The following is a 25,676-nucleotide window of genomic DNA, read 5'->3' on the forward strand; positions in this document are numbered from 1 at the left end:
TTCTTCTTGTTCCTCTATAGTTTAGCTTCTACTTTCTTACATGTATATGTAATTCTTAGATGAAATACTAAAGGTGTTGGATCATCATAGCTTTAAAAGAGTTCTATATCTATTTATTATATATTTGTAATCTAGATTTGGAAATTAGATTGAGTTTTGCAGTATGATATAAGAATTTTAACTAAATGTATTATTAACAAAATGAATGAATCATACTTATCTATTTATGTTCATCTATCCATTTGTGAATTTTAACATGTATGATTCTCTACTACTCATTCATCCTGCGTGTCCTTTATCTCTATCTCTTGACTGCTTTTCTTTATCATTGATTACCTTGCCATCTAAGACAGTAATGTGTGCACAAAGAAACAAACACACATGTGGTGATATTGTGTTCCCCAATATATTGTGCACCCTAATGAACTTATCTGGGGTCAGAGAACAGAATAGCCACTAGATATAGAGGCCAGAAAATGGTGACACACACACACGTTTAATCCTAGCATTCTGAAGGCAGACATCTGTCTGGATCTCTGTGAGTTCAAAGCCACACTGAAAACAGCCAGGCATGGTGACACATGGCTTTAACCCCAGGAATTGATGGCAGGAAGCAGAAAGGTATATAAAGTGTGAGGACCAGGAGCTAAAGCCTGGTTAAGCGTTTAGCTTTTAGCAGCAGTTCAGCTGAGATCCATTCTGTGGCTTATTCTTTCAGAATTCACCCCAAATACCTGGCTCCAGGTTTGTTTTTATTAATAAGACCTTTTAAGATTTATTTCACATACACACACACACACACACACACACACACACACACATATATATATAATAATTTAGTCAACCTAAACAAACCAGATATGGTAGACTATTCCTGAAATATGACTTACTGTTAAGCTGAAGTTAGAAAGTAAATTGAACTCCACACTACAGTGGCAGTTTAGACAGCATAGTGATACATGCTTTAAGAAAGACGTTTAAGAGTAGCTACTTAATATTTTGTGGTAATTCAACAAAATTTGAATTTTCCAGATGTTAATTATTTAAATAACATTTAAAAAAATGAAGTACCCTGGAGTAGAACTCTGTTAAGTTGGTTATAAATTCTCAAAGATAAATTTATGAAATGAAATATCTTTATTCATAAAAATAGATATAACTCAGTAGGAAAAATTATGAATCTAATCTTCCAATATACTCACAAGTTATAATCTGTCTGTTATTTTCCAATTTTGAATATGAATGTATACTCTTTGATGACAGGTTTCATTAAATATTGTTATCATGTACCTCAAAGGTAGAAAATATAATTTATATTCTGAAAGGTTATTTGTGGACATATGAGGATTGGGAACCCATGGCTGATATGTAAAATTAAAACACAAATATCCATATAAAAAATAAAATTTTAAATAAAAAAAGAGGATTAGAAATAAACTAAAGTCTAGTAATGACAAGAATAAAATAAATTCTCACAAAGACATGAAGAAGCATAAATTAGAGCTGGAGAGAAGACTCAGCAGTTAAGGGCATTTATTGCTCTTGCAGAAGAACCTGGCTCAGTTTCCAACATCCACATGGCAGGCTACAACCATCCATAACTCAAGTTTCAGGGGACTGGTACCCTCTTTCAGACCTCTGTTAGCACCGGATACGCACCAATGCACTTACATATTTGCAGGCAAATCACTTATTCTTATAAACTAGAAATAAATATAACTTTTAAAAAGAAAGCACAAATCAATAAAAATCTGAAAAGTACACAAATTTTATGTCATTTGCAAATTGCAACTCTCTTGTTTCCTGGTTGTTTCTGTATTATTTAAAGTTAAATTTTAAAGATTTCAAAAGTAGATTTGTGAAACTATCCTGTAAAATATAATGTCTCTTGTCATAATTTACTGCTAAGTTGAAGAGACAGGAATTTGATGCCAATTCAATTAGGTAAATTCATAACCTATCCAATGACTTGCCCTAGAAGAAGTTAATTAAGGACTGACTTCCAGTGTCTAAGAAGAGCATTAATTATTTGAAAGGGTTTCTTCTTTGCTCTGACCTATCCCACAGTTTTAGATTAATGACTTGAATGAGAACATATTTGATAGACTTTTAAAGGGTGTTAATTAGAATTTAAGGCAAAATTAAGATGGATCCATGTCTGCATAATGAGTTTAATTTTATAAGATTTAATCATAATGCAGATGGGCAGTGGTGGCGCATGCCTGTAATCCCAGCACTCGGGAAGCAGAAGCAGGAGGATCTTTGTGAGTTCAGGGTCAGCCTGGTCTACCAAGCAAGATCCAGGAAAGGAGCAAAGTTACACAGAGAAACCCTGTCTTGAAAAACAAAACAAAACAACAACAACAACAAAAAGATTTAATCATAATGCATGTAAAGACATGTTTTTGTATTCAAAAGTATAACTGTAATTTTTTTCAAAGATTTGGTTGAAAGCAGTGCATTCAGGACTTACTTTATCTTTTATTATTTATTTTGTAACTATATAGCTAAGATTAATGAAACAATGTACTCAAATTATTGTTTAATATTGATAAATAGTTAAATTATTTAAAACTAATAGTAGAAAAATAATATACTTCTAAGTAAATTTTCAAATTTCTTTTAAATATTAAAATATCAATTTTATAAATGAAAAATTATAAGATATATTTTATCAATATTTTCTTCTCACCCAGTTCCTCCAAGGTCTCCCAATCTACCTATCCATCCAACTTTTTATTCTTTATTTCTCTTTCTTAAGAAAAACCACAAATAAACAAAACCAAGAAACACATACAAAACAGGGCCCATAAAAACACAAACAAGGTAACCAATATACAAGCAAAAATCCAATAGACAAAAAAAATATGCTCAAACTAACAAAATAAGACCAAATATCTGCAATAACACCATTGAGTTCATTTTGTGTTAACCAACTACTCCTGGGTATGGGCCAAACTGAAATGTGGTTAATTTACCTAGTGATATTCCATTGGAGAAAATTAATTCTTTCATTGCCAGTAGTAATCAATAATGATAACTTCTTGGTTATGAGAGGGAGGCCATGCAGCTACCCCTCTCAGTGCTGGGACAATGTCTTTCTTGAACTTGTGCAAATCTTATGCAGGCCGCCACAGTATTGCTGAGTCATATGTGCATTAGCCCTGTTGTGTTTAGAAGACATTATTTCCTTGGAGTCATCAATCACTTCTGGTGTTAACAATCTTTTCAACTCTTCTTCAGCATAGATGCCTGAGCTTCGAAGGGAGAATTTGGATGAAGAAATTCCATTTAGGACTGACTGTTCTAAGACCTCTCACTCTCTGTACACTGTCTAGTTGTGGATCTCTATGTTAGATCCCATTTACTACAAGAAGTTCCTCTGATGCTAAGTAAAGCATTCATCTATGAGTATAGCAGAATGCCTATATGAGTTATTTTATTGTTATGTTTCTTAAGCAGAAAAATAATATTTGGTTTTGCCATAGGTGCATGTTCTCTCTTGTCTCAGGGTCTTAGTCAAAATAGTTATATGAGGTATGGGTTTCATTTCCTAGGTGGACCTTAAATCCAATCAAAAAATGGTTAGTTACTCCCATAATGTTTGTACCTCTGTTACATCAGTATGTCTCAAGACAGGTCACTGTTGTAGATCATGTGTATTGCAACTGTGTTGATGACTACCACCATTACCAAGTTGGCTTTCCCAGTGAAATACAAGGATTATTCAAATCAATAAATGTAATAAATCACATAAATGAGCTTATAGACAAAAATAACACAATCATCTCAACAGATGCAGTAAATTATTTTGAAAAAATCAACATGAATTCATGGTAAAAGAGCCAGAAAATATAGGAAAAATACCTGAATATAATAAAAACTCTATATCAGAACTCAACAACCATTGTCAACCTGTTTGGAGAAAATCTTGAAGCAATATCACTGAAACCAGGAGCCAGACAAGAATATCTACTATTCCCATTACTTTTCAATATTGTACTCAAAATATTAGCTGACACAATAAGGCAAGAGAAAGAAATTAAAGAAATACAGATCCAGAAAGAAGTTAAACTATCCATGGTTATAAATTATATGTCATTCATAAATTAGAGATTTCAATTAGAGATAAATTCGACCAGAAAACTGCTAGATATTATAAACAAACTCAGCGATATGGCAGCATATAGAATCAACTTTCACAAGTCAATGGTTTTTCATTCCTTTTCATATGCCCCAAAGACTCCATAGCCTACTTCTCAGACAGTTTCTCAGCCATGTTTATTTCTGTTCTATTCACAATAGTTGGGAAATAGATACAACATAAAAGGCCTTTGATCAATGTGTGGATAATGAAAAAGTGGTACATATACACTATGGAATATTATTTAGGTATAAAGGAAAATGAAATCATGGTTTCTTCAGGTTAGAAACTGAAAAATTGACTGAGGGAACCCAGACTCAGAATAAGAAACTTCACATCCTCTCTATCATGGGAGGCTCCCAGCTATATGTCTTCAGATATGATTACATTTACTGAAGTAACTGAAGAAGTAAGAAAGTGAAAAGGAACCTTCCCAGTGTGATGTGATCGAAGTTAAAAACAAAAAGGGGTTCTTTAGGAAGACAAGAGGGAGGTAAATGGAGAAGAAAGGAATAATGGTAAAATAACAATATGAATGCTTCAAAAGGAATTTATAGTATTTGTAATTCTTCATATATATATATATGTTCTCATCTGGCCTAACAATGATCCTTCCAATAGCCGGAGAGCACCTAAATAAAATCTCAATATCAAATAAAGTAAGTTTTTGAATTTTTGGTCTGGAGTTCTCAAGAGACTCCCAAAGTACACAGGCTACTACTATTGCTTTTGCTTTTCCCCAAGAGGTGGTAGGTAAGACCCTATTGCTGAAGATACCACATACTTCAGAAATTGGAACCAGAGGCTCATGAGCTGGAGCTAACTAAATGCCTCCTCCCTGAGGACTAGCTTTCATCATACCTGAAGGCTCCACACAAGCTTTCAAAGGGAGAAAACAACCATCAGTGTTACCCAGAAATAATATTTATGAAAAATAAAAACAACAAGTATGAAATGAAAACACTAAGAAGGGTAAAGTCGTTGGCAGCAAGCCAACAACTCTCTCGATGGAATAAGACCTGCTCACCAAGAAGGAAGCAATGCCTAGTACTGGAAACCTGCCCACTTACAGGCAGGTGTAGTGATGGATCTTAGAGGGGAGTGTACCACCACTTCACTAAACTGGCATAACTCCTACCAACAATCTAAAAATATGTTTGTATATCCACAGATGAGTGTAGTCCTCACTCCTCATCAAGAAAACTCCTTTTCGCAACATATGGAGACTATTGCAGAAAACCACAATCAATCAAAATTTAGAATTTTGGACTCCAGTCCCAGTGGATACATCTATCAAATATTCCACAGCTAAGGTTCATAAGAGCTCAATGGCCAGGAGTTTGCTTTGACATTTTATCACCCATAAAGTTTCACTAACATGATTGCCTAAAGATGAATTGAACAAGGAAGGAATCAAAAGACATGGCTAAGTGGATTGGGGAAAACCCAGGAGACCTCAACTACATTTAAAAAACTACAATCAACTTAGGAATATTGAGAGTGTTAGTCATATTCTCCAGGAAAGAGAACATTAAGAGGTTATCCAATAACAAATGGTCATCTCTAAAATATAAATATAAATCAATATATAACAATACATATTAAATATCATATATATATGCATGCAATGATAATTTAATGAAATAAAGATGCCATGAATTTGAAAAAAAAGAGCGAAGTGGGATTTGTGGGAAGAATTGAAGGGAGAAAAAAGGAAGGAGAAATGGTACAATTATAATCAGAAAAAGAAAAAATATGTATTCTAATTTTGTTAGTTCTTCATCTGGACAGTATGTTAATAACTGAATTCTGATAAACCAAGCATTCTGACTGAATTTTCATAAAAGCTGTATTTTTGTTTCAAATTTAAAAACAAATATTGTTTATTTTCCATTGGCCTTTATCTCCAATGCGAACCAATAGTGATTTGTATGAGAATGTCTTCCATATGATCAGATGTCTGAATACTTCTCCAGTTTTGTGTGCTTTTTATGAAGATTTAGGAAGTAAGGCTTTGTTAGTGGAAGACTGGCCCTTCAAACTGCTTTGAACTCTCAAAGATTTTGATCCTTTTCCATTTTGTGCTCTCTGCCCTGTGCTTTTGTTGTTAAAGAAGTGTTTTGGCTCAACTTCATTCCACTATGATGCCGGCAGTTTATTGCCTTGTCTCTGCTTGATCATTATGTATTCTTTATTTTCAAGAGTATGTGCACAATACTTTATTGGTAGTTTTTATAGTACTTGGCTTTAACAGTAGCAATCATTTTGAAAGATATTGTAGGTTCTATTAGAGAGAAACTAGTTTTGTCAACACAAAACACAATGCCTATATTCATAAAATTGGAAAAGTGATCATTGGGCTGATTGGGATTTTTTCCTATTTAAAAATTAAGATAGACTGATTTCAAAATGTTATATTGGCTTCTTTTTCTCAGCCCCCCCTTATTTTTTTTAAAGAGTAATACACATAGTAAGGTATACAATGCTTCATTGGAAAACATCACTTACCAAGGCTTCTATATATGGCAGAATGAGTGTACTTCATCACTGGGACCTGAACAATCCTATTTGAAAAATACAAAATACTAGAAACCAATGTTTGCTTTGGATACAAGAAAATCATACATTATAGCATTGTTTCAACAAGTCTATCTCCATGTTAGAAAATCAAATATGGAAAGGATAACAAAGTATATTTCATTTATTTATATTTTTTCTATTTTTCCTTTTATGGAAATTAGATTCTTTTCTCATATAATGTATCATAATTATTATTTTTCCTTCCTCTACTTTTTGCTCTCCATCTCTTCTTTACTCCATATCCAATCCCTTTCTTTCCTTCATTAGAAAAGAACAGGCTTCTAGTTTGCTCATGTAGATCTCATCCATTTCTCTGTCATTGGGTAATCCCTGTGTCTTTCTAAGGGTCCTTTTTTTCTAGGTAGTCTCCCTGGAATTGTGAGTAGCAGTCTAGTCATCCTTTGTTTTATATCAAGTATCCACTTATGAGTGAGTACATACCATGTTTGTCTTTCTGAGTCTCATGATGTCATTGTTTTTCTCTGTTGAGTAGTATTCCATTGTGTATATGTGCCATATTTTCTTTACCCATTCTTCAGTTGAAGGGCATTTAGGTTGTTTCCAGGTTCTGGCTATTACAAACAATGCTGATATGAACATAGCTGAGCATGTGCCCTTGTGGTATGATTGAGCATTCCTTGGGTATATGCCCAAGAGTGCTACAGCTGGGTCTTATGGGAGATGGATTCCCAATATTCTAAGGAAGCGCCATATTGATTTCCAAAGTGGCTGTACAAGTTTGCATTCCCACCAGCAGTGAAGGAGTGTTCCCGTTGTTCCACAACCTCTCCAGCATAAGCTGTTTTCAGTGTTTTTGATCTTAGCCATTCTGACAGGTGTAAGGTAATATCTCAGAGTTGTTTTGATTTGCATTTCCCTGATGTTTAGGGATGTTGAGCAATTCCTTAAATGTCTTTCAGCCATTTGAGCTTCCTTTGTTGAGGATTCTCTGTTTAGCTCTATAGCCCATTTCTTAATTGGACTATTGGGCATTTTGATGTCTAATTTCTTGAGTTCTTTATATATTCTGGATATTAGTCCTCTGTCAGATGTGGGTTTGGTGAAGATCTTTTCCCATTCTGTAGGCTGTTGCTTTGTTGACCATCTACAAAAGCTTCTCAGTTTCAAGAGGTCCCATTGGTTGATTGTTTACCTCAGTGTCTATGTTACTGGTGTTATATTTAGGAAGTGATCTCCTGTGCCAATGCATTCAACAATACTTCCTACTTTCTCTTCTATCAGGTTCAGAGTAACTGGATTTATGTTGAGGTCTTTGATGCACTTGGACTTAAGTTTTGTGCACAGTGACAGATATGGATCTATTTGCAGTCTTCTACATGTTGCCATCCAGTTATGCCAGCACCATTTGTTGAAGATGTATGTGTGTGTGTGGGGGGGGTAATAAAGGACAAGGGTCGAGGGAAAGAGAGCTTAGGGGAGCGAGGCATGTGGATCAAAAACAGAGAGGAAGAACAAAGAAAAAGAGACCATGATTTTATCTATATACATTTATATGAGTATAAATATCTATATTTGTATTCTTTCTTGAGTTTAAACATTTTGGTTATTAGTCCTCTATCAGAACTGGAGCTAGTAAAAATCATTTCCCATTCTATTGGCTGTTTGATGGTGTCCTTTGCCTACAGAGGGTTTTATTTTTATGAGGTCCCACTTATTAATTGCTGATCTCAGTGCTTGCACTATTGGTGTTCCGTTCAGAAGAGTATCTCCTATGCAAATGCATTGAAGGCTGTTGCCTACTTTCTCTTCTATCAAGTTCAGTGTACCTGGTTTTATGTTGTGTTTTTTGATCCATTTGGACTTGAGTTTTGTACAGGGTAATAAATATGGATCTATTTGCATTCTTCTACATGCAGATATTCAACTTGATAAGCACTATTTGTTGAGGATGCTTTCTTTTTTCCAATGTGTATTTCTAGCTTCTTTATAAAAAATCAAGTTTCCATAGGTGTGTCTTCTTATGTCTGGGTCGTCAATTCAGTTCTGCTGATCTATATGCCTGTTTTCATGCCAATACCATGTGACATTTTCTCCTCTATAGGTCTGTAGTACAGCTTGTAATCATAAATGGTGAACCAATAGCAGTTCTTTTGTTTTTCAGGATTGTTTTAATTATCTTGTTTTTTTTTCTTGGCTTTTCCATACAAAGTTAAGAATTTGGATGGGGATTGCACTGAATTTGCAGACTGTTTTTGGTAGGATGGCCATTTTTACAACATTAATCCTCTTGATTCATAAGCATGGGGGATCTTTCCATCTCCTGGATATATTCTTCAGTTTATTTCTTCAAAAACTTTTTTATCATATGAGTCTTTCACTTGCTTAGTTAGAGATACTCCAAGATGTTTTTAGATTATGTGAGACTATTATGAAAAGTGTCCCTTCTCTTGTCTCTTTCTTAGTCCCTTTGTTATTTGTGTATAGGTATGCTACTGATTTTTTTTTTTTTTTTTTGAGTTATCCAACCACTTCACTGAAGGTTTTTATCAATTGTAGGCTTTCTCTGGTAGAAATTTGGGGATCACTTATGTATACTGTCATACAATCTGCAAATTTGATTTCTTCATTTCTAATTTGTATCTCCTTGATCTCCTTCAGATATGGAGAGTGTGGAGAGCCTTACCTTGCTTCCAGTTTTAATGGAATTATTTGAGTTTCTCTCCATTTAATTTGATATTGAATATAGGCTTACTATAAATTGTTCTTATTATGTTTAGGTATGTTCCTATTATCACTAATCTCTCCAGGACTTTTACCATGAAGTAGTGTTCTTCTCTCTATGGAACTGTAAGCCCTAATTTATTCTTTCTTCCTCTGTTACCTTGGTTACTATGTTTATCATGTTAACAGAACAAACAACTAATACAATATTGTTTTAAATTATTTTGAAACACGCCACTCAAAGGAAAAATTCAATAAACATGTTAAATTAGTATACATTTCTGCCTAGAAATTCTAAGTAGTAGAATGCTTGCCTATCATTTCTATGGTCTAAAGTTCAATCCCCATCTTAATAAAAATAAGTAAGATAAAATTTTATGAAATTTGTATTTTATTCATAACTCCCTGGATTCATATATTTACATTCCAGATACATAAAAGAGAAGGCAATATGGCTGAGGTTAAAGACACTTTCCTACTGCCAAGTGTGGCATTGCAGAAAGAGAGAATAGATTCCTGCATGGTGTATTCTGATCTTCACATATGTGCCATGGCTCATGGCACACACACACACACACACACACACACACACACGTGCACACACACAGAGACCGTATTAATATATGTATTCAAAACTCATAGAAATGTTTCTTTAATAAATGTAACTTTGGTGTTTAAAATATTTCTCAGTAAACCTTTGAAAGCACAGAGAAAATGACAAATTTTATTAGGGTACACCAGAGAAATAAAAATTAAAGGATGGATGAAGAATAGATAGACAGATGATTGATAGATAGATGGTAACAAAAGGAAAGGCAGTCTTTTAAGGAATTGGATTATGTTATTATGGAGCCTGAAAATCTCTTATTATATAATGTGCAAATGGAGACCAGGGATGACAGAATCACAACTCATTTGTAGACATAAGGGTCCAAAAACTTAGAGTTCAGATTTCCAAGAGATATAGATAAGTCAGCAGGGAGAGAGAGAGAGAGAGAGAGACAGAGACAGAGAGACAGAGAGACAGAGAGACAGACAGACAGAGACAGAGACAGAGAGACAGAGAGACAGAGAGAGACAGAGACAGAGAGACAGAGAAAGACAGAGAGACAGAGAGAGAGACAGAGATTGCCTTCATGACACTGTGTTGTATCTGTGCTCTCAGCAGTTTGAATCAGAATACATACTGGATGCTTGAGGCTTCTGCTCATTCAGTCATTGATGCCAATGTCCATGTATTTCAGAAACCCTCTTCTGGTGTGCCCCCAAGCAATATTTTTCCGGTGATCTGAGTATCTCTTACTTCAATAGAGTTACAGTCAAATGTAAGCATCATAAATAAATAAAACAAGAGAAAAAAAACCTTTACACTATTAATAAAATGGCTGTTAAGTATATGTATCACACTAATTACTGTCCTCAGAACTAGAGCATAAAACCTCGATGAATTATTTTATAAGTAAAATACAATCACTGTCATATTTAAAAAGAAAAATTTTAAGAAAAGCAAATGATTTACATAATAAAAGATGGATAAAGAGGCATTATGTTAGATATAAAGCATTGCATTTTACAATGGTTTTAGTCATGTTATAATAAAAGCCATTTCTTTTTTTTTCTTTTTTTTTTTTTTTTAGTAACTACCTTTATTTTCTGTGTTTCTAGATTTTTCTTATACAGGAATTTTCATATAAGTTAAAATAGAAAATAGGTGTCATGTGAGAGCTGACTTCATTGAATAATTTCCCTCACTCCATGTGCATGAGAGTCTGTAGGTACATATATTTGTGATCTGTGTATGCCACTAATGTTTACTTACCTTAAAGTGGTCAGAAGAGGACTTCATATCCCCTTTTAATTATTTCAATTTGGTTTTTAAGTAGTATTTTCATTTAAAATTGTGTAATAGTTAAAACAACTTTAAACAAAGACTTTTTTAAAAAGGAGATTAAAACATCCCTTTACATACAATGCCTCAGGCACCACAATCATTAGTAATATAACAGAAAAGAACTCACATGGTTTAGCATGTTACAAAACTAAATACTAACTCTCTTCTATTCCACTGGTTCATCTAGCTGATCCTGGCTGTGTGTGCCACCTTTAATTGATTCTGAAACATTATACATGTGATAAAGTTTATCGCAACAATGTTTCTATCAGTAATAACTAATATGCCATCTTTTGGACAGTGGATATACCACCATTATTTATCCATTAGATATTTGGTGAGATGATGGCCATTGGGATTGTTTCTACTTTTAACTTTTATGCATATATTTTATTCTATCACATTTACTTATTATTATTGAGTGTATATATATATATGTTAGTATGGGCACATATGCCATAGTACAGTAATGGAGTTAAGAGGACAAATTTCAGGAGTGAGTTATTACCTTTTATTGTGCATTCCAAAGATGTGACTCAGGTCACTAGACTTTCCCTGGGTCCCTTTTATCCTTTAAGTCATTTCTAGCCCCTAATATTCATTTATCTACCTTGATCACTCATATAAATATAGATATTAGTGGTGCTTTTAGTGCTGTGCCATTTGGATATTAATTGTTTTACATAATTGCATGGAAACATAGCAGCATGTTGTATGGTGTCTCTATAAGAGTTAGATTGAATAAATTGAAGGTATTATTGAAAATATAATTATTCTATAGATTGCATCAATTTTATTCCAAAAAAAATCAATTAACTTATAGCAAAAATATATTTCTTCCCAGGAAATTTGTCTTCACTATTATTTGAATTATTAATGAAGAGTATATACAAAAAAACTAAGTTTCAATAAAGACTCAGTAGAATACTTTTGAGAACTTTTTTCAGAATATCCTTGGCATATAAATTATTGACTAGTAGGCATCCAAGCAACTAGGTTACTCTGAGTATCTCATTTTCTTCAATGGGAAATAATGTTGTTAAATGTAATGAGTTTCTCATTTTTACCAGCTATGCACTTGGAAATGTCCTAGTTTTATTTAAACAGCAGAGATTTTCTTAGCTATGTAAATTACAGTTTTCATTTTTAGTCTACTAAAGCTTAAGGGAACCACACTTTTAAACAAAATTTTATAAGTTGTTCTTTTGCAACTGAAGTGTCTGTACAGCTTTTCCAGATGTATTATAATTCCATTGGACTGAACAAATCTAGCATCTCTGTAAGAACACCATATTTGTGTTTATACAGATAAAGCATTCCTTTTAATATTTCAGGCTTTGTCAAAGTCATGACATTCATTCCAGATTAAATACATTGTGTCATGCTTTAGGGGTGTGATATTCTAATTATTTACATCTACATGGAAATCAAACTATTTCAAGGATATTAACCTATTCAATCTGTGTGTGTGTATGTGTGTATTGCACATATGTGTACAAGGTGTAATATCTAAAAGCTTCTACAATGACAATTATTCAATATGTATTTCTTCAACCTTAAACACAATTTTTACCTTCATTGAATAACAGATACTTTATTCTTGAACAAAATATGAGTAACCACAGCTCAGAGGAAAGATTTAGGTTGTTCCTAGAGATGTGCTCCACTATACACCTGATTGTGCATGATTTCATTAGCTGCAGAACAAACTAAAACAAGACATTTACCAAGTATTCAGTGGGGATACAGACAGGCAGCTTACAGCAAAATGAGTAAAACTCTTATCTAATTTCAGATACTGTATGACTATTTCTTGGATTTGAGATTGATAGAAGCTACAAGTCTACTAAAAACACAATTTAAAAATTTTGATAGTCCTAGGATCTTGGGTTAGACATGGTTGGGCAATGGATAACTTTAAAAGGAACTAAAGATAGCTCAAGGAAATTTAACTGTGGTCTGTTCTCCACAGCTATAGAGTTCAGTCCAATGTTCTTTCAGAATCTTGGACAAAAGTATGACATTTTCTGGAACTTCAGCTTAAGGTTTATCCTGTTGGCTAAGCATCACATTTTATTTATGTTCCCTGATGGGAGGATGGCCCATTCCAGGCCTCCTAAATATGGAGGTAAAAACAATAGTCTCTAGGACAGAGAAATAGTGTGGGAAGCCATTAAAGAATAACTGGATATTATCAGCTTTACAAACCATTGCAATCCAGATCTGATTTTTCTTTTCTCTGCACTGTGTATATTTATAAGTGACATAATAGGAATTTAACACCTAAAGATATTATAATCAAGGTCACAATAGGGCCTGAAAATACAAAGGCATTTTAAACAATGAAACAATGTAGTATTAGCTATATTGACTACATGTTCCCTCCTGACTACAGACATTTGCACTCTGTAAATATTTTATTTGGTATTTGGTATTTGACATATTTTAAATTGGTTATTGTCTTTTAATTCTTTTTTTTTTTTCTTTTTTTGGTTTTTGGAGACAGGGTTTCGCTGTGTAGCTGTGCACCTTTCCTGGAACTCATTCTGTAGCCCAGGCTGGCCTTGAACTCACAGAGATCTGCCTGCCTCTGCCTTCTGAGTGCTGGGATTAAAGGTGTGCACCACCACCACCGCCCAGCATTGTCTTTTAATTCTAATTTTTTCTACCAGTTACATTCCAAAGCTCATGTGTCATGTCGAATTCTAATTTTAGGAAAGGTTGGCCTTAAAATGTAATTTATTGTGAGTTTTATTTGTAATAATTTCATTTGTCAAATTATTTCATTATCATCAGATTTCAGTTAGGAGCAGTACTTGGACTACAGAAGAATTTCGACCTTGCTACCGCTTTATTGTTTTGTTTTGTGTGACGAGGATACGATGTGGCTGATTCAGCAGATAGGAATAGTAGCTGCTTTCCTACAGGGTCTAAATTTAATGCCTTGCATTGATTTGGGGCAGCTCAGAACCTTATGTAACTTCTGATCCTTAAGTTTCTGAACTCCTTGACCTCTGTGACTTGGCCTCTGAGGGCCCATGCATTCAGGTGCATATACATAGAAATAAATACAACTTTAGAAAATGCAAAAGAAATATCTTTCCCAAGATATACAGTATTATTAAGCTTAAATATAGTAATAAGATATGAAACTTGTGAGAAATCAGGTTCTATAGATTTTGTGGAAATGGCCAAATCTCATTCCTTGTTTTATAGTGAAAAGGCAAATTAGGATTCCAACTGGAATTATGTTTATAATATTTCCTATTCAATTCTTATTGGGAAAATATGAACATCATATATCCCAATAATCTATACTATGGGACACCTTAAGGAATCATTTAATTCAAAAATATGGATTCTTAAGTTTTAAAACACTTTGTTGGTGTCATTGAAACTGGCCTTTTTTTTTATAATATTTGCACAAAAAGTATCTGTCCAAGTTTTCATCTATTCATAACAAGAATCAATAAAGTAAAAAAATCAAAGTTAATATGAAGAACATAGTTGCAAGCAGAAATTTGACTATACCATATGAGTTTTCCTGGCTTTTAATCTGTTACACCCTAGCAACTTGAGCACCAGTGATAGTAGTAACCCAATTGGTTGGACTTAGTTAATATTCTCTTTCCCATAGTAGGGAAAGGTTTCTTTGATTTGTACTCAAGAGTTTAAGTTGAAGTCAAAAGTGCTCTCAAAATAGAGTTGATATTGGAAAAAGTACAATAAACCTTTCTGAATTGTTAACTAGAATTTTGAAATTTAAGTTACATTTAAAGAAGAAAAAATTTATGGAAGTAATGAAATACTTGAACCTTTTACACAAGGGTTTTTGCAAAAGTGGGAGATCTGGGCAAGCAAATAGTCAAAACAAACTATAATTCACAGGAGGACATAACACCATCATCATTTTTGGTTTTTGTGAAAATGAGATTCACATTATTGCATCACATGAGAAATATACAAACAAAATTTTTAAATACCAACACATAAAAATTAGTAGCCTGACAATGTACAATTGACGAGCCTACTGACAAAGCAATCAGGTAAATAATCCCAGTGAAATGGGCCTCTACAGTATTTTGTAATATTTATAGTAACAAAAATAAGTGAAAGTTTGTATGATGAAAGTTTTAAGACATCAATGAAGTTGAAGAAGACGCCAGAAGGCAGAAAGGTGACCAAGGTAGGATTAATATCGTGAAAATGACCATCCCGTAAAAAGAATCCATAGGTCCAACAGAATCCCCTCACAATTCCAATGCAATTCTTTACAGAAATTTGAACATAATTTAAAATTTCATATGTAAATAGTAAAAGCCAGGATAGCATAAATAATCCTGAAAAATAAAAGAACTTCCTTAAATATCACCTGCCCAGAATTGAAGTTAGGCTACAGAGCTATTGTGTTAAAAAAAAAATGGAGCCAGTATAAAAGCAGACATATTAATAGATGGAATAGAATTAAGTACCCACAAATCAGTCCACATGTGTGACTACTTGATTTTTGAAAAATAGTGCAACAACACCAATTGAATAAAAGACAGCATCTTTAACAATTGGTTCTGGTTAGCTAGAGCATGTTCTTTCACTCTGCACAAAACTCAACTCCAAATTGACCATGGGCCTCAAAATAAAACAAACTACACAAGAGAAATTAAGGAATACTTATGTACTCATTGACATAAGAAAAGAGTTTTAGAATAGGACCCAGATAGCACAGGTACTAAGACTAGCAATTAATAAATGGGATTTCAGGACTACAGAGCTTTTGTAAAGCAAATGATGACATCATTATAGTGAGGAGACATCCTACAGAATGCAAAAGCAGTAATTACCAGCTACATATATGACCAATGATTACTAGCTAGAATAAATAGAGATCTCAAAAACCCCAAAACCAAGAAAATGAATAATCCAATTTTAAAAAAATTAGGATAAGAACTGCACAGAGAGTTCTTGAAATCTGAAAAAGAGATAGATTAGAAATATTTAAAAAATATTTTAGATTATCTGTAGCCATCATGGGAATACAAATTAAAACCACTTTTAGGTTTCATCTTACCTTAGTAATAATTGCTAACATCTGGCAAAGTGATAACAAATGCTGGAGTGAATTTGGGGAAGGAGAGACCTTTTTCACTGCTCATAGTGCAAACTTGAACAACTACTTAAAATTGAATACACGAAATTAGAGATTTGAAGTGAGTATACAAATGTGAATATATGAAATTTGTTTTCTGTTCCTTGGTTACCTCATTTAATACATCTTTTAGTTTAGTCCATTTGCCCACAACTTACATAATTTCAATTTTTTTATTTGACCATAATTACATTATGTATATTTAACACATTTTCATTATTTATCCATCACTTCATGGGCATCGAGTCTTGGAACTGAGCTGAAAGCTTTCTTTCTGCTGGCTAGCTTGCTTAGTTCCAGAAACTGCTTTGCAGCTGGGCAGTTTTCTTTTGTTGCAAAAAGAAGTTTCCTTTGGGATGAGAACTACACTTATGTGTGTATAAGGACACATGTTCAATTTGTTCCTAGGGATTATGGCTGGTTTAGTAAAGTCTCACCAACATGACTGCCTAAATATGAGGTGAACAGCAAGGATGACATCAAGAGGAATGCCAAAGCAGACAGAGGAAAGCCCACTGACCTACATAACCCTACACAAAGAACTATAGGCTACTAAGAAGTTCTGAGAGTGGAAAAATTAGTCTTCCATGGGGAAGAGCATACCAGTCAATTGGTTATACAATACCAAATAGTCAGCCCTGAAAACAAGATTAGCCCTGAAAACAAGATTAGGGACAGCATTATACTGACTGAGAAGGTTATATTCAGAAATATATACTCATTCATATACCTATAGTATATATAATATGTGTGTATATAGATACGTGTATGTAAAAAGAAAAAGAAGACTATTTGTCCCTGTGCTTTTTGCAATCTTGGTCTCAACAATTCCCGCTCTTAAAGTTCCTCCTCTTTCTTGACAATTGGATACCTGGAGCTCCACCTGGGGCCTGGCTGGTGATCTCTGCATCCACTTCCCTCAGTTATTGGATGAGAGTTCCAGCACAAATGTGAGGGTGTTTGGCCATCTTATCACCAGATTAGGTCAGATCAGGCTTTCTCTCGACCACTGTCAGCAGTCTACAGAGGATGTATCATTGTGGATTTCTGGGGACCTCTCGAGCATTCTGCCTATTCCTGTTCTCATGTGGTCTTCATTTATCATGGTCTGTTATTCCTCGTTCTCCCTTTCTGTTCTTGATCCATCTGGGATCTCCTGTTCCCCTTAGCTTTCTTTCCCTCAAATCTTGCCCTTCATTATTGCCACTGTCATCCAAGTTGTTCATGTAGATCTCATCCATTTCTCTGTCATTGGGCGATCCCTGTGTCTTTCCTAAGGTCCCGTTTTCTAGGTAGTCTCCCTGGAGTTGTATAGCAGTCTAGTCATCTTTGTTTTACATCTAGTATCCTCCTATGAGTGAGTACATACCATGTTTGTCCTTCTGAGTCTGGGTTACCTCACTCAGGATGATTTTTTCTAGATCAATCCATTTGCCTGCAAACCTCATGACGTCATTGTTTTTCTCTGCTGAGTAGTACTCCATTGTGTATATGTACCTTATTTTCTTCATCCATTCTTCAGTTGAAGGGCATCTAGGTTGTTTCCAGATTCTGGTTATTACAAACAGTGCTGATATGAAAATAGCTGTGCAAATGCTCTTGTGGTATGATTGAGCATTCCTTGGGTATTTGCCCAAGAGTGCTACAGCTGGGTCTTGTGGGAGATTGATTCCCAATTTTCTAAGGAAGCACCATATTGATTTCAGGGACAAATAGCCAAAGGAATGGAAGCACATGAATTATGAACCAATGGCTGTGGAGGCCCCGGCTGGTTCAGGCCCTCTGGATAAGTGAGACAATTGAATAGCTTGAACTGTTTGGGAGGCATCCAGGCTGTGGGACCAGGACCTGTCCTGAGTGCATGAGCTAGCTGTTTGGAACCTTGGGCTTACAGAGGGACACTCTGCTCAGCCTGGAAGGAGGGGACTAGACCTGCCTGTACTGAATCCACCAGGTTATATGAATCCCCAGGGGAGTCTTGGCCCTGGAGGAGATGGGAATAGAGAGGAGGGGATGGGGGGGAGGGGAGGGGGTGCAGGAGAGGGGAGGACAGGGGAACCCATGACTGATGTGTAAAATTAAAACACAAATATAATTATAATTAAAAAAGAAAAATTATAACTAATATGTGGTTATTATTAGAACAATCCAAAGAGTAAATCATTGTATCACAAATTTTAAGAAATATAACAAATTTAAAACATAAAATCTTTGCAAAAATAAAATAACCACAAAGTAACACATGACTATATTTCATGTATCAAAGAGTCAGTAAAGGAATTTTTTAACAATAGGAATGTTGCAGCCAGACTTATTTTATATATTGCCTTTGAATTTAAAAGCCTGATATTTGTGAGTATTAATTTTACTTTATGTTACCCTGGCATAATTTGCATGATGTTCTATTATATATATTTTCCCAATGTTATTCTTCATTTTTGACTTACAATACTTGAAGTAAATACCTCTCATAAACACAGTGGCAATTTATTGAACATCTGCTCCAAGTTATGCCTGTCCGGCCTTTACATAGTTGCTATTAATTTAAATATTTAAGTATCTCAATTTCTAAACAAATGACAAAGTTGTGTTGTTTGGAAGGCTGTGTAAAAAAAGAAAGACAGAAAAAGAAAAAGAGCAGGAGCAGTATATGGAGAGGTCGGGGGCAAGGAAAGGAGTGGAGACTTACCCCACTTACATTGACATGTCAGCTGGTGCTGTCCTTGCACAGGTCTGGTACAGGTGACCATATTTTTGCGATTTAATGGTGAGCAAGTTGTGTCCTGATGCAGGGCTGGGATTATATGGATCTTTTTCTTGTACTCATCTGCATCTATTATTTCATAATAGTTGATACAATAAATAAGCATATTACTAAAATTCACATGTCAAAGCTCCTTTTATTTTCAAAGATCAATGCGTGTGGGTCATTTTTTTTCTGAAATTGCTGGACTAACTGATAAGATTTTGAGAACAATACAAAAGTTGATTTTTATCATTATTACAACTTTTGAAGAAAGAATATTATTTGCTCACAGAAATATTGCTAAGTGACTCTACACTTCGGAGCTGTATCACCTCAATTATGTTATATTCATTGACTTCCACATTCAATTACAATATTTCTTTGAAAGTATAATAGGAATTAAAAAAACCTGGATTAGTTTTTCACATAAAGTAGCACAGTTCAATGAAATTGTCCACTCTATTAACACATTAACCTGTGTGGTGGCTTTCCTTATAAGAAATAAAGTAGTTACATTATGCAATTTCTACAACACTTAAAATACTTTTAGAAGTCTACACTTTCTCCTGGGTATGTTGCATACATTATAATTTAGTTGGTGTAATTCTTCAGCTAATGTCATATTCAGTGCTCTTTGTGAATGTCAGAAGTGGCATGGAGTACTGCAGTTTTGACTTCTGGTATATGACCAGACTTGGAGAGTGTCATGTTTTTGTAAGATGAGAGACAGAGAGTTTGGGGTTAGAAAGCTCGCATCTATTTTATGGTAGTCCACTGATTATCTCTAGAAACATGCAAAGCCATTATACTACACCCAGTACATGACAGAGATAAAATGCAAGATGTAAGCACTTATAATCTTCTTATTAACCCTGTACCAGCTAGACATCTTTATTGCACATATATGGATTACTGGCTTGTGCAAGATTTATAGGACCCCTCGGGCTGGTTGGGGCTATCTAACAAATGAGGTATTAAAATCCCCCAAGTACATTTGTGATCTGGAGGCCCTGAGACCATCGTGTGCCTCATTTATCTTGGGAGTTTGGTGGTTTATGATCCATAGATTAAGTTGCTTCTGTGAAATTGGAAGAAAGCCTCAGAAGCTCCATGGATGGCTTATATTATCTCCATGTTTGCCTGAGTTTTATTTGTCCTCTCGTATTTTACTCTTCATCACCATCAACACCTTTGGTGAGGACCCCTTGTCGAGTCTCCTAAGCGCTTTCCATTTTCTGACCCTGCAATGGCTGCAGTTGTCACAGGCAGCAAAAGCATTGAAATGATTTGCCACTCGATATTTTCCATGACTGTATGTCTCTATTTCAGGAGAGATATGTAGAACAGGGTGGTGACTTAGAGTTCCTGCAGTAAGCCTTGACAGTGAATCAAACTAATTTGAAGTGACCTAAGAGCTACTGAAGAGGGAAGAATATCAATAATTGAAATAAGAGACAAAGGAGCAAGGGGACAATACAAAGATTTTCTACCTCAATTGTATGTGGCTATGAAGAAGCCCATGCCTGTTAAATTTATGATCAAGTGTATACAGAATAAGTATGTTGTCAAAAAGTCTATGTGAATATAATCCAGTGATCAAAACTTACCTTGTTTATGCAAGAAAAGAGAAACAATTTAAATAATGAAAAACACTTTGGAAATATAAGCTATATTGTAATGTCTTGTTCTTTTTGTTTTTGGCTTCTTTTTTGCCTTTTGAATACAATGTAGATTGTGTAAACAGTGTATATTTTCCCACCATTTAAATACTTACATTTTGAGACAGGGTCTTTTTTGAACCTAACAGTTTATTGATTCATGTCAGCGGATTGGCAGATGAACTTCAGGGGTCAACCAGTTGCTGCAGTTCTCTGGATCTCAACAGTACTGAGATTATAAGCAAGTACTGCTATGCCCAGGTACATAGGAGGAATCCCAACTCAGGTCTTCATGCATGTGTATCAGGGACTTTACCAATTAAGCCATCTCCCCAGCCCACATAGTTTAAAATTATGTTGAAAATGAGGAGATATGTGGAGTACCAACTAAAAATTTAATGGATCATTATAAGAGATTAAGTGATCTAACTATTCTGCAATTCCTCAATCTTTAAGGACTATGACAGGAATTTTAGCTTGTCCCAATTCTCATGAATTTTAAAAGCCTACAGATGATATTGAATGAAATCCTACTGGCTTTTCTTTATCACTACTTTAAAGATACTAGATGACTTGCTTCTCTTGGTATATATTTCAGTAACTGGGACCTAAAAAACAAACAAACAAACAAAAATACATTTGAGCTGACATAGATACCATGTAGCAAAAGTTATGGAAAGTAATTATTAGAATCACTAGACATGAGTATTTAATGTGTACATCTTATATATTAGCATGCATATGTGGATACAAACACATACACACACACACAAATTCTTTTCACTCAGTGTGTGTGAAAATGTCTATATAGTTCAAAGGACAGCTGGCAGGATGGAACTCAGCCATAATTGAAAGAGCCCATTAGGTGCTTCTAACCACCTCCTGTGATACAATGCTACAAGAAGTAAAGTTTTAGATTTGCCTTTTCCATCACAGACTTTTTTACTTTCCTTTTATTGAAAATAGATTCTTTTCTTATATTATGTATCCTGATTATAGTTTCTGCTCCATCTAATCCTCTCAGTTTCTTCCTTCCTCCCCTCCAATCCTGGTCCACTACTTTTCTGTCTCTCATTTGAAAAGCACAAGCCTCTAAGACAAAAGATTAAAATATAACAAAATAAAATACAAAAAGATAAAACTGAAAAATAAATTCATAATCACACAAGAGCTTAACCAAAGACCCAAGAATGAGAAATTAACTCTTTCACACAGTCAGGATTCCTATAAAACACTAAAAATGGAAATCATGTTATAAAGGCAGGGTACCTGACACTGACCCATGAAGGCCTTGTGCATGTTGTTTCACCTTCTGTGAGTTCATAGGAACTTTCTTTATATTAATTCAGAGGACCCTGTTTTCCTGGTCTTTTCCAGGCCCTCTAGCTTTTACATTCTTTTCACTTCCTTTTCCAAAAAGTTTCCTAGGTTCTGAATTCAGGGAGACATCTTATTGAGGACTGAGTGTACCCTGGGTCTGACTATCTGCACAAGGTATGGCTGTGGGTCTCCATATTTGTTTGAGAAAGCTTTTCTGATGGTGGCTGAGTAAGGCACTGAACTATGAGGATCATTATGAATGTCATTAGGAATGTATGTCATTAGGAATCATTTTATCACTACACTGTAATCCCCCTCCCTACCCAACTGGTGTTTGGTTTTTACACTAGGTCCTTAGACTATCTAGTTTCTGGTTCTTGGTCTCCTAAGCATTGTCAGGTATGGATTCCATTTCACTGAGTGAACCTTAAATCTAATCCTAATCTGGTTAATTACTCCCACCAACTTTGTGCCACCATTGTTCTAGCCAACCTTGCAGGTAGGACACCATTGTAGATCAGAGGGTTTGTGGCTGACTTGGTATTTACATTTCTCTTTTGGTATCATGCAGAGTACCTTCCTGTACCAAAAATGCTAGAATGTAGAAGTGAAGACTGTATGGAACATTCTCTAATCTTGCAGGGAACCATAGAGCTGGCCCGGCCTCGCTGCCTTGAGAGGCATGCACCCTAGGTTTTTTTCAGGTTAGAGTCCATGTCTTCTGGGGCACAACGTGTCTTCCAGTTCCTGAGGGACCAATGCACTCCTTTGGGCATTGACGAATTCAAGTCATTTGTGTTTCTCTGTATATTCCCTTAGAAGTCAAGGAAATATGGATGCTTGACAGAACAATTGGTCTGAGAGAATAATCTTAAATACTATATAAAGAGTATATAAGGTATTGATCCTGGCAATTGCCATTATATTCTGTCTTTGATAAAGGTATAAAAAGTCTGATTGCTCTTAATAAAATTGTCACAGTCTCATTGTGCTGTGACCCCTCCAGTCTGGCCAGATTCATTCCCTTTGGCAATATTAGGTGACCTTGGCCAGGTAAGTAAGCACAGGTGTGTACATAATCTCTTTTTCATGAGCTTTGGAGGGTATGGTTTAAAGGTCTTATTTAGAGTTGAACGGTCATCTAAATTTATTCTCAGCTTGACTTCTTCATGTCCAGTGTGTTATATATGTGTTGTCTTCAGCAATGAAGTATTGCTGTCAGTTGGTGGAGAGCAATCTATAGTTTTAACAATAACCTGGGTTTTTGGGGATTCCAATGGGATCACTTTACATCCAAAAATTTTCAGAATACATGCACATGGATTTCAGAAAAGCTAGATAATTTCCATCTTCAAATACATACACAATTGAGAACTCCAAGTTATTGAATTCAACCTTATTCCCCCTTCTAATAATTCTCACTTTTTATATTTGTAAATACTTTTCTATTTATTTTTTTCATTTTTATGTTATTTGTTCTTTAATAATTTCACATGTGTATATTCTGACAACTTTCACCCCACCTTCTCTTATCTTTCTATGATTCTTACCCTCTACTTCTTATCTCAACTTTTATTTCCTACATTTCTGACTTTTGGTTTGGGCTGTGAATGTTTTAGTTTAACCAAGGTTATTTATGTAACCATTCAGTTAGAACTATCCATTGTATGCTGTAGAGATATTGCTAAAAGGAAAAAGAGAAAAATGACAAATGCTTTTAAATCTTTAAACATAACAGGTTATACTAGAATTACTACTTTTTGAAGTAATCCACATGCTATAAAAAAATGTCCATCTCTATTTCTCTGTTGTTGGATGATCCCTGTGTCTTTCTTAGGGCCCTCTTTCCTAGATGAGATCTATATGAGCAAACTGGAAGTGGGAGGGTAATGGAGGGCAAGGGTCAGGGGAAAGAGAGCTTAGGGGAGAGGGAGGTCACAGCTGGATCAGAAGCAGTGTTGGAGAATGGAGAGGGAGATACCATGATGAATGAAAACTCCAGGGGAACAGAAAGAAGCAGAGTGCTAGAGAGGTCTTCAGAAATCCACAAACATACCTCCTTTGTAGACTACTGGCAATGTTCGAGAGAGTGCTTGAGCTGACCTGCTCTGTTGATCGGTTGGCCAAACACCCTGGTTGTGATAATAGAATCTCATCCAGTGTCTGATGGAAGCAGATGCAGAGATCCACTGCCCAGCCCCAGGTGGAGCTCTGGGAGCCCAAACAGGGAGAGAGAGGAGGGACTGTATGAGCAACAGATGTTGAGACTGTGGTTGGAGGAAGCACAGGGACAGATAGTCAAACTAGTGGAAGCACATGAATTGTGAACCATTGGGAGAGGAATCCCCATGGAACTGGATCAGGCCCTCTGGATAAGTGAGACAGTTGATTAGCTTGAACTGTTTGGGAGGACCCCAGGCAGTGGAGCCAGGACCTGTCCTTGGTGCATGGGCTGACTTTTTGGAGCCTGGGGTCTATGCTGAGATACTTTGCTTAGCCTTGCTGTAGGGAGGAGGGAATGGACCTGCGTTGGCTGAGTCTGCCAGGCTGGGCTGACTCCCCAGTGGAGACCTTGCCTTGGAGGAGGTAGGAGTGAGGGTTGGAAAGGGAGGGAGGGTTGGGGGTTGGGAGGAGGGAGGACAGGGGAAACATATGTATATATAACTCAACCATAAAAATAATGAAATTATGTCATTTGTTGGAAAGAAATGAAACCAGAGACTAACATAATATGCAAAACAAGCCAGACTAAGAAAAACATATCTTCTTATCCTGTATAGAGATCCTATGATTCATTAATCCATATAAGTAAATTAAATGTAGGCCATTGAATACATCAATAAAAAAAACATTTTTACAAGCCAACTTTTAACTCATATGAAAACGGACAGATGATTATTACATCTATTCTAAAAAAGTTATCAAAAAAGGTAATTTTTGAATCAAGGACATCATTAATTAGAAAAGTAGTTGATATTCTACAAAAGTTAACCTTTTTATTCTGCTTGTGTATCCTTGAAAAATATAAAAAGTTATATAAAGGGGTTATTTTAATTACAAGCATATCTTTGCAATTAGACACATGGCTAAAAATGAACAATTTTTTTACATTATTTGGATACATATGAAGGAAGAACTGTTGAACAAAAACAGTTATGATTGCTACATATGACATCAAGATTCAAGTTTAAGGATATTTCCCCCCATTTTTCCTACTTGTTCTGGCTAGTTTTATATCAGCCTGATACAAGCTAGAATCATCTCAGAGGAGGGAGCCACAATTGAGGAAACATGTCCATAAAATTGGACTGTATGCAATCCTGTGGAGCTTTTTTGTTTGTTTTTTCAAGACAGGGTTTCTCTGTGTAGCTTTGTACCTTTCCTGTATCTCACTTGGTAGCCCAGGCTGGCCTCGAACTCACAAAGATCCACCTGGCTCTGCCTCCCGAGTGCTGGGATTACATGTGTGTGCCACCACTGCCAGGCAGGCTTTTTTTTTTCTTTCTTTCTTT

The sequence above is a fragment of the Onychomys torridus genome, chromosome 14 (genome assembly GCF_903995425.1).
Source record: "Onychomys torridus chromosome 14, mOncTor1.1, whole genome shotgun sequence".
In the NCBI taxonomy this organism is placed as follows: domain Eukaryota; kingdom Metazoa; phylum Chordata; class Mammalia; order Rodentia; family Cricetidae; genus Onychomys; species Onychomys torridus.